Consider the following 11,523-nt stretch of genomic DNA (forward strand, 5'->3'; position numbering starts at 1 on the left):
TCCATGTCTTGCATATTGCAAGATTTTGTTGATATTATGTCAGAGTAATAGTCCAGTGTGTGTGCATGTGTGTTTGTGTGTGTGTAAACAGTCAATGGACATTTTGGCTGATTCCATAATTTGGCTTTCGTAGATAACTGTGTCATAAACATTGGGGGTACTTGTAAGTATTGAGGTACTTGCATCCCTTTTTATCAGCATATTTGTACTCTTTGAATAAATACCTAGTTTAAATTCTGGGTCATAGGGCAGGTTTTTTTTTTTTTTTTTTTAGTAACCTCCATGCCATTTTCCAATATGATTTACTGACTTCTATTCCCAAAACGAGGGCCAGACAGTTCCTCACCCTCCACATCCTTACCGACATGGATGTTTCTTATGTTGATAATTTTAGTCATTCTTACAACTGTGACATAAAATTACTTTTTTTTTTATATTTCTCGGGTGATCAGTGATGTTGAGCATCTTTTCATGTGTCTGTCTACAGATGAAGACACCTGTATGTCAAAATTATTAATCAAAATTAAAATCCAACTCTTCATCCAGATCCTGGATGACCGCAAAGAATTCAAAACTGTCTGGTACTCCACTCATCCTCCGGGTGATTGGAACAAAAAGGAAAGAAAGTGACTAGAGATACTCGACTCTGATGTGTCCCAAATTTTACAAGGGAATTAGAAAGGGTGAAACACACAGTTGAATAATTTTGAGTAAAAGGTAGAAGAAATTACTTGTCACACAATAAAGATATCAGCAGTCTGTTTAAAATATTTAAGCAGTTGAAGCAGAGGACAAGATGGCAGAGAAGGAAGAGGATCTGTATTTCCCATGTATGTCAAACCAAGAACAGCTGAAGCCAAAGGACTCTGAACCCCAGAGTCTGGGAGGAAAGGAGACAGAGCCTACTAGGAGGAAAATGGGAAAACCGGACAGCCCCATGGGTGCATAATTATGAACTGGGGGAGATAAACCAGGCTGTGGAGGCACGGAGAGGAGGGATCCACGTCTGTGGAGGGACAAAAGGAAGAGAAAGGAAGAGAAAGAGTTGCTCGTGAAGCCTAGGACTACAGCTGGATAAGAAAAAACCTCAGGCCAGGATGGAAAGGGATCCTGTCATCCCATCTCCAGAAGCAGGGCTTTCTTCAGACTGGGGCCAGTTGCCTTGTTCCAACACCTGGGGAGGAGGGGAGTTTCCTTGAGGTTGGGTGGTAGGCCAGGGGCGCAGGATGCAGAGGGAGAATCCAGTCACCCTGAAGTGCTGTGGCTTGCGGGAGTACATTTTGGGTGGCGTCATTAATATGCACAGAGTGGGATTTTAAAACGCAGTGAAGCATGGGACATAGGAGAGAGCTAAGTGAGGCAGCCACCTCATATGTTCCCATATGTGGCACAGTGAGGACAGATCCAGAAGAGTGATTTGGGAAACCTGGTCCATGAAGAAGTGACTGGGGGGATTGCCATTTTTCTCCCCACAAGCACCAAGGTGGGCCTAAGGGACCATCTACCCGACAGTGGAGCGGACCGCCTACACCCAACCACGCCCACACCCTACCCCCTGGCTGAGGCGCTGCTCATTTACTGGAGCTGGATGATGTGATGGGACTAGATGGCCCCTCCTCCAGAACAGCACAGGGGCATTGCCTGAATCAACTCCAGGTCAACTTTTGTTATTCAGACATCTCTCTTTTCTCCTTCGTATCTCTTCCCGCTTCTAGGTTGGTTACCCTAGTTGTTGGTTTGCTTAAACAAACATATTTAATCCTTTCTCTTGAAGCATGTGCCACACCTCCTTCTTTACTTTCTCTCTATCTGGAATAATCAGGCCATATAGTTTCACTGGGTAACATTATCTTCATTTCCTTTTCTTTATCTCCTTCCTTATTGTCCTTTTCTCTCTCTCTCTGGATTAAGCAATTTAGTCTCTCTGCCTGGTCTGTGTTCATTTTATCCTTCTCCCCACCCCTGTCATTTCTCTCCTTGTATATGCTTGTCCATCAGCACTGCCTTCTCCCTGCTCCTTACTTGTAGCTGGTGTTTCCGGCTTTATGCTTTTAGACTGTCTTTGATTTTTGTTTTTTGTTTTGTCTGTTCACTTGTTTGTTTTATTTGTGTGTTTTTGTTTCCTGTTTGTTTGTCTGTTTTTTTTCTAGGCCTACTTCAAGGAACCATCCAAAGCACACCATGTGCAAGGGCCAAAACATAACTACAAATATGGAAACAAAGTAATGAAAGTCACAACAATAAAAATCAAGGAACACTCTTCAAAAAACACCTCCTGAACGGCCAGGTCCAGAACAGTGGATGAGCCCCCTTTAATGTAGCAATACCCACAGGTGCAGAACACATAACAAGCTTTTTTTTTATAACAAGCTTTTAAAACTTGCAAAGGACAGAAGACTAGCCAAAATGATGAAATGGAAGGATTTTAAAAATAGTCATAATGAATTTTTAAAATGCTATAAATAAGGTGCAAAATAAAAGAGAGGTGGCCACAGCACAGATTGAAGAGGCAGAGAGAATAGTTGAAGTAGAAGATAAAATTATGGGCAAAAAAGAAGCTGAGAAAAAGAGAGAGAAATTGATCCAGGAGTATGAAAGGGGGATTAGAGAACTGAGTAATGCAATCAAACAGAACTATATCCATAAGAATTCCAGAACAGGAAGAAGAGATCCAAAGGGGCTAAATGACTACTTAAACAAATCAGAGCTAATAACTTCCCCAACCTTGGGGAAGGAAACAGACATTGAAATCCAAGAGGTACAGAGAACTTCCCTCAGACATAACTTGAATTGAAGTTCTACACAACATAGCCTAGTGAAATTGACAAAAATACAAGGATAAAGAGAGGATTCTGAAATGAGCCAGGGATAAATGGCTCTTAACACACAACGGTAGACACAGAAGGGTAGTAGCAGACCTATCTACTGAAACTTGGCAGGCCAGAAGGGAATGGCAGGAAAACTTCAATGTGATGAACAGGAAAAATATGGAACTAAGTTTCTGGTCCCTTGCCCCTCTGGCCAGTGGGGCGGTAAATCCTTGCGGGTTAGTTCCTGAGGGAGGGAGAGAGAAATAGGGCAGGAGGGAGACGCAGAGAGTGGAGACAACACACGGTTTCTGATCAAGCCTCTTCTTCTTTATTCAGAAAACACCGTATCTTATAAAGGTTTCGAGGCAGGTAAACAAGGCAGCTGACCTAGGTCGGTTGCTAGGAAACAGGGTTAAGGGATCAAGGCTGGAGTAAAAGAGGAACCAAACTAAGGTTTTTAGCACAGCACTGAAGGGCTGATACCACCCTGCCTGTAGGCAATTGATCTTTGTTCTTCTGGCTTCTCCTGACAGGGAGTGGCGCTCCCCTGCCTATTTTTGTAACTCCCCTCAGGGAGTGACATTTCTGGCTAGTAAATGGCCAAGCAGCTGAATCTTTGCAGCTTCCCACAACTAAGAATCTTTTTATCTAGCAGGCCTGTCATTCAGAATAGGAGAGATAAAGGATTTCCTAAAGAAGCAAAAACTGAGGGAATTCATCACCACTAAACCAGATCTAAAAGAGATCCTAAGTGGGACTCTGTGAGGGAAGTGTTGCAAGGAAAACAAAGAACCAAGACACCACTGCAACTAAAAATCCTACAGATAACACAATGACTGTAAACCCATATTTTTCAATAATAACACTGAATGTAAGTGGACTAAATGTTCCAATCAAAATACATAGGGTAGCAGACTGTATTAAAAAACAAAAAAACAAAAAAACAAGACCCATGTATTTGCTGTCTACAAGTGACTCATTTTAGACTTGAGGACATGTTCAGACTGAAAGTGAGGGGATGGAGAACTATCATGCTACTGGAAGTCAAAAGAAAGCTGGAATAGCCATATTTATATTAGACAAACTAGACATTAAAGTAAAGGCTGTAACAAGAGATGAAGACGGGAATTAGCTAATCATTACAGAGTTTATCCATCAGGAAGAGCTAACAATAATAAATGTCTGTGCACCGAATTGGGAAAGCACCCAAATATATAAAACAATTACGAACAGAAAAAATCCTATTGATAAGAATATGCTAATTGCAGGGAACTTTTAATATTCCACTTACAGCAATGGACAGATCAACTAGACAGAGAATCACTAAAGAAACAATGGCCCCGAATGACACATTGGACCAGATGCACTTGACAGATATATTTAGAATTCTACATCCCAAAGCAGTGGAATTTACTTTCTTCTGGAGTGCACATGGTGTTGGGGACAGCCTTAGGAATCCCTCAGGCTTATACCAATGGGTTAACAAGGCATTGAGAAAATAAAGGCCATAGTATGCTTACACTGGAGTTTGTGTAAACATGATTGGAACCTTGAGAATAGGGCAGTGAAAAGGCATCCCAAGAACAGGGGAGTGCTGAACCCCAAAGATAGATAGGGAAAGGCAAAGGCCTAAGATAGGAATGCATGCAAAGGCTTTCAATACAAAGGTATATGAGGTAAACAAGATTAGGCATGCTGGGCAAAGGTGCCTCTCAATTTAGTACTATTGCAGAGAAGCTACTTTCACAGGAGAACGGGGCTGGGTTAGGCAAAACAAATAAATCAGACTACAAACTACTGGGCTGCAGGCTAAGCAGTCCAGAATGGAGATGGTTAGCCCTGAGGTTATTTCCCCTGTCCTCTAACCTAGACTAGCTAAGACAGACAGACATGGCACCTCCTCTCTGCTGTTAACAATCATCTGCCCATTGTCTCAGCACCTGGATTTTGTTTTATATTGACCCAAACCCCAAATATTGTACACCTTCAAAAATGTATATATAACCTCTTTCTCACATGCCCATAAATTAATATTTCCAGTTTCTTTGTATCTTTTTGCATGCCAATCATGTCTGTGAGCCTTCTGATCTTAATAAATATGGGGCAAGGACCTTATTCAGGGCTCTTGTCTTTTCCAGGACATTAGCCATCTCTCTCTCTAATTTTTAATCCTGTGTTCTGCTCTCTTGCTAAGACAGGGAGAGCTTTAGACTGAGAGTCTATGACAACAGGGTACTTTCTCCAAGATACATTGCATGCTGGGTTACAAAGCAGCCCTCAATAAATATAAAAGAATGGAGGTTATACCATGAACACGTTCAGATCACAATGTTATGAAACTTGACGTAAACTACAGAAAAAATGTGGAAAACTTCCAAAGCATGAAGGTTAAAAATCACCCTACAAAAGAACAAATGGGTCGAGCAGGCAATTTGAGAAGAAATTTTTTAAAAACTATGGGAAAAAATGATACTAAAAAATACGACAATTGAAACCTTTTGAGATGCAGCAACAGCATTCCTAAGAGGAAAATATCTTGCAATCCACGTCTATCTCAAGAAACAATAAAAATCTCCAATATAACATCTAACAGCACACCTAAAGGAACTAGAAGCAGAGCAGCAAAGACACAACAAACCAAGCAGAAAAAGAGGAATAATGAAGTTCAGAGCAGAAAGACACAATATAGAATCCAAAAACAGAAGAACAGATCAATGAAGCCAAGAGTTAGTTTCTTGAAAAACTGCAATCGCATTCCTAGGAATTTACACAAGGGATACAAAATGCCAATGCATAGGGCACATGTGCCCCTATGGTTATAGGAGCAGTTTCAACAATAGTCAAATCATGGAAAGAGCCTAAGTGTCCATCAACTGATGAACGGATCAAGAAGATGTGGTTTATGTATACAATGGAATACAATCTGGCAATGAGAAAAAATGAAATCTGGCCATTTGTAGCAATGTGGATGGAACTGGAGGGTATTATGGTAATTGAAATAAGTCAGATAAAGACAGACACAACAAGTTTTCACTCATATGTAGATCAGGAGAAACTTAACAGAAGACAATGGGGAATGGAGGGGTGAAAGTTACAGAGAGTGAGGGATGCAAACTATAAGAGACTCTTAAATACTGAGAAAAAGCTGAGCATTGATGGGGGTGTGATGGAGTCGGTAAATTGAGTGACATGTATTGAAAAGTGCACTTGTTGGGATGAGCACTGAGTGTTGTATGGAAACCAATGTGAAAATAAACTATATTATAAAATATATTTAAGTACACGCAGGAAAATACAAAATGAAAGTAATGTGGTAAGAGTAAGGAAGTATACACTGCTCAAATATATTAAAAGGAGCCTGGTATCATTAAATCTTGAATAATATAATAATTCAATTTAGGACACAATATTTTGGTTACTTTTACATTAGTCTGAGTTGATTGGAAAGATAATAAATTAGAATGTTGACCAAAATTTGCAGCTAAGGACATAAAAGTGAGATCATTTATAGTGAATAGAATTGTGAGTACAGACATATGAAGATCAGAATGGGAAGAATTAAGAAACATTTAATTGTTTCACTAGAGTACACAAAATAATCAAGTAGAATTAAAATAATGATGATTAATACAGTCCTAATTTCAGGGCGACTGGATGGCTCAGTTGGATCAGTGTCTGACTCGATTTCAGCTCAGGTCAGCATCTCACAGTTCAAGGGTTCAAGTCCTGCATCATCCTCTGCACGAACAACATGGAACCTGCTTGGGATGCTCTCCCCCCACTCTCTGGCTTTCCTGTGATCCCTCTCTCCCAGGAAAAAAGAAACCAAAATAAATTAAAAATATTTAAAACAAATAAATCTAATTTAAGTACTAGGTATGATGTTACAAAACAGAAATGCAATGTAACAAAAAGAGGTAAATAAAATAGGAAAACTTAGAGGTAGAGCACAACCTCTGCAGCCTTAACAGAAGCCAAAGCGCAGGGAACATAGAGAGATAAATATAAAGCTCACATGTAAGCTGTTGCTCAATTAAAATCGGATGCATAGCTAAATATCTTGCAGTAAAGAGAGTACTTATATTTAAGAATATTGCATTATCAATAAGGAATACTAACATTGTACTGAGGGACTATATAGTGCTTAGGGTATAGTTTTCCTGAATAAAGAGCAACTTTTCCTTAAGGGACTTGGAGAAATAAAGTGAAAGATAAAGGAAATTGTAAACACACAGGAATATTGAATCTTCTTTGATACTAAACTACAGAACCTGGAGTGTCCTTGCCATCACAAATTTTGAAAATATTTAGAAAAAATAAAATGTACCTTTAAATTACATTTAAATTAAAATTAAATTTTAAAGGTTTATAAATATCATTTGAATAAAATCAAAATAATAATTTTTCAATAACTATTTCATGAACAAGTAGTTATAATTAGATTGTAATTTTCCAAAACTTTTGAAGCACCTTTTTATCCTTTTATCAGAACTAAGTAGCACCAATGCACTTACAGTGGCATAGACATTGGACACAAGCTTCTGGACGTCCAGGATGATGGGGTCATAGCTCCATAACAGAGTTGAGGAGAAGGAGATGATGACATCTATCCAGTACATGGCCAAAAAGAAGCTCACCAACAACAGGACAGTCTGGGTGGCCCTTCTCTCTGGGGAGATTCATGAGGAGAGGTGGGTGCTGTGGAGGTGCTGGCACCGCCTCTGATGCCTGGACAAGAGAACCACCATGTATGCACTTGAGAGCAGCATGGCTCCTATGAAGGAAACATCCCTGGATAATATCAAAGTGAGAAGCAGTGTCCTGATGATAGAGCTTGTGGGGGGAAATGAGCAGTATTTACTGACATTCAGTAGATTGTTCTGGGTCACATTAGAAGCAGCAGCAGTATACAAGATACAGTTACTATTGAGAGACAAACTGAGAAACCATAGGAGGAGAAAAGAATGGAAGATGTACTTTGTGCACTTATGTTTAAGCCTGGCCAACCAGGCGGTGCTGGGGCTGACGATGATGGCCTGGAGGGTGCTCAGGAGGCAGGTGGTGTTCATGGAGAGACCCCGTGTCACTCGGATCATGCAGAATAAAGCCTTACATTTGAAATCATTGACAAAGTTCAGAGCTTCAAACAGGTCTGTAGACAACAGGAATAGTGCACTGAAGAGTTTCATTATGTGGACAAGGGCCAAGTGACAGATGATCATGTCAGAAGACTTAGGCCTGTGATCCAGAAGAAGCGTGAGGATGTGGAAGAGAAGGAGGAAGGTATTGGAAAAAATTCCAATACCAATTAGTAAAACTTGTCCTATCTTAATAGTAGTATAAATGGAAGATGTCGTCATCACAGTGGCCAACAAAGTACATATTTATGTGTATCTGAAAAAAAATAGAATTTATATCATGTCATTTACTTTGTGATCAAAATCACTACAAGTTTTATTTCACCCAATTAATCATTAAACCTATGTCATAAAATTCTTAGAAATACAGTCTCAAAATTATTTGTATACCAAATTGTGTCTAGACGAATATTATACACCTACACATCTATCTGCCATCTCTATCTATCTATTTATCTTTCTATCATCTATAACACATGTATCATCTAACTAGGGAGAAAGAGAGAAGGCAAGGAGGAAAGGAGAGAGAGAGGGAGAGAGAGAAAGAGAGAGATCTTATATCCATATTCATGCCAGGATAATGTACTCATTCCCCATAATTCTACAGTGCCTTCATTTCTATTTTAGAAAGTTTTGCTTTTTCTTTTCTGCCTTATCCTATCTCATATTTAGTATTAAGAATAATCATATCTATATAAATTATGCATAGGTGTTTCTATAGTTGAACTGATGTACATTTTATGCTAACACAGAAACAATTACCAAAAAAAATTGGGAAAAAGTAATACCCGGGTGAGTTTTCCATCACATACCGTGACACTTTTTCTACTTCTTGCTTCCACATGTAGAGTTTCTTGTGATTACGTTTGGCTTATTCTGATAATTCAGCATAATCTTGCCTTAAAAATCACATAATTATTAATTATCCTTCTATCTACTGCCTTAATTCTCATTGTCATACAACCTAATGTATTCATATCAGGGATATGAGGGTTTGGATGTAGGCATCCAGGGGCTGGAAAGAATAATTTTATTACAAATCCTATTTTGAAAATGTATTTAACATGAACCTGGCTCACTTCTCTTTGTTTTCATTCAGTGATTCTTTCTATAAACTCTTCATATCAGTAAGGAATTGCTGAACAGCATCTCTTTTCAAGAGGACAATTTTCAATTTTCAACAGGACAAACACAATTTTTCACTTTATGACATCCACAAAGTTGTACCAAAATGTTTATCCGGAGATCTATTTTGGGGATTTTATTGAATAAAAGGATATACTCCCATACAATTAAAAATCTCCCAATAGGGGAGTTTGGGGGCCTCAATCTGTTAAGAGTCTGACTCTTGATTTCAGCTCAAGTCACAATCTCATGGTCACAAGATTGAGTCCCGTGTCAATCTCTGCACTGACAGCTCAGAACATCCTTGGGATTCTCTCACTCCCTCTCTCTCTGTAGCTCCCTGCTCAAGATAAATGAATGGACAATTTCAAAAATACTCCAACAAAAAATATGCTTATCCTCGTGTCTCACCAGGATATTTCCATATGAGAATACTCTGTAAAATGGCAATAAAGGGTTTTGCAATTATTTTATCATATTATTTGTCCAGTACGTACACATAATTATTTTATCCAATTAATGTGATCCAGAGCCTAAACTATTTATCTATACTAATCATTCTTCTTTTGAAATCAAAGAGTGCTCACTTTTGTTTTCAGTGAGAACATTTTGAGAGTGAGCGTTCTTGGCTGAAACGCAGAATGTCACTGCTGAGGTAGGACATTGCTCTAAAGACCCTGATATATGTGATTTTTCAAAGAAGTAATTGTGCATTTGATTAAATGTAATTATTTTTTGAAAAATGTATTATGTGACAACTTTATCTTCAATATCAGAAACAAACAAACAAAACAACCTACTAGTTGTCACAAACGTTTATCTGGACACAAATAACCCTTGGGTTCTGCTGTCACACTAGGGTGTAGGGTAATATTTGCTTCAAGGCACAATGATCTCAAAGTTTGGGAATCAAAGTCCAGTCTCACTAAAACAACATTTGCTTGTTGGCCCCTAACATAAGTGTAATTATTGAATAAATGTGTATATAAATCATTTAAAGATATAAGACATGTACACAAGCCATATCTCAAAAAAGAGATAATGAAATATATTCAATAAAATTATATGGATAGAACATTAATTTATTCTACCAGCTTATGGTATATATGGTTGGCCACCGCTAATTCATACCTGTTTTCTGTAAAGGGCTATCACATACTGAAGGCATACTCCTGCTGAACAAATAAATAATGTTATTTTTTTCCCCTCCAGTGACACTCTTGATGGTTTTCATCTGAGCCTGGACAAGAAAGTACCATGTTTCCCATAGGTTTGAGTTGGGGAACAAAGTGTTAGACACTCAGTTAAATTTCACTATCAAGCAAATGATGAATAATTAATTTAGTGTATGTATTCACCAACTACTGCATACACATATTACATGGAAATATGCAAGTATTTCATAGTGGTCCATAAAAACCATTGCCATTTTTCTGAATTTCAATTTCTGCATCCTGTGCTTATAGTCAATAAATTTGGAAATGCTTAAAGTAAAAATCATGGGATTTGGAAAACATAGACTATATCTGGGGGAATGAGATATAAAAAGTAGATTTGACAGAATGGTAAATATGTGGAGGCAAACATGGAACGGGCTTAAATGTTGAAAATTTATAATTCTAAGTGCGTACCCCAGCACTCAGTCTGAGAAGAGACAACTAGTTTGGGGCTGAGAGTGCAAACCATGAACAGTCCCAGAAGACAGATAATGCAGATGGGGGTCCTTCTAATTGTTTGTTCTCACTTGAGGGTATTTTCCATTTTTCAAGCCGAAATATATATATAATCACAGATAATGAAGTGTAAATGTCACCATTAGATAAACCTGGCACACTCATCATTATTTTTTTGGAACGATATCAAATATTGGAAACTTTGAGAGATAATGAAAGGAAGAATTCATTTATAAAAACCCAAGTCATATTTTGAGGTAGATTGTATGCTATATAAGAGAAAATAAAGTTTAAGAAAAATCAATTTCCTCAAAATTATAAAAAATCTTTCATTGAGAGTTGTATTATTTAATAAATCTTATATTTATACAGTTCTTTCCAGACTGCCCCACACACAATGTATAATCAATATGACAAATCACATCCTATCTTCTGTTTTATTGTTGCATTAGTTAATAGCATCATATCCTCCATCAATTTTACTATATTCTATTTAAAAACATTGAAAAAGCTATGACTAGTGACTGACAGCATAAAGTCCCTATAAGAATTGCAAATGAAAAGGTGCAAGTAAGTTGGTTGGTTCAGTGGTGAGAGTTGCACTATGATAAACAGAGCTGACAATTCCAAAAAAAAAAAAAAAAAACTACATAGATGAATTCCATGAAAATGTTTTTCTAAAAGGCACTCATGTGAAAATAATAAGTATATTAGTCATCATGTAGCGTTGAATAACTGAAAAGCATCTGATATTAGTACAGAAGTACAGAGGGAAAC

General features: G+C 37.9%; 1 pseudogene; it reads right to left on the reverse strand.

The window, feature by feature from the left end:
- Positions 1 to 7,222: 7,222 nt before the first annotated feature.
- On the reverse strand, positions 7,223 to 8,170 carry LOC115294031 (annotated as a pseudogene).
- Between the last annotated feature and the right edge of the window lie 3,353 nt (positions 8,171 to 11,523).

This window comes from Suricata suricatta, chromosome 6 (genome assembly GCF_006229205.1).
Source record: "Suricata suricatta isolate VVHF042 chromosome 6, meerkat_22Aug2017_6uvM2_HiC, whole genome shotgun sequence".
Taxonomy (NCBI): Eukaryota; Metazoa; Chordata; class Mammalia; order Carnivora; family Herpestidae; genus Suricata; species Suricata suricatta.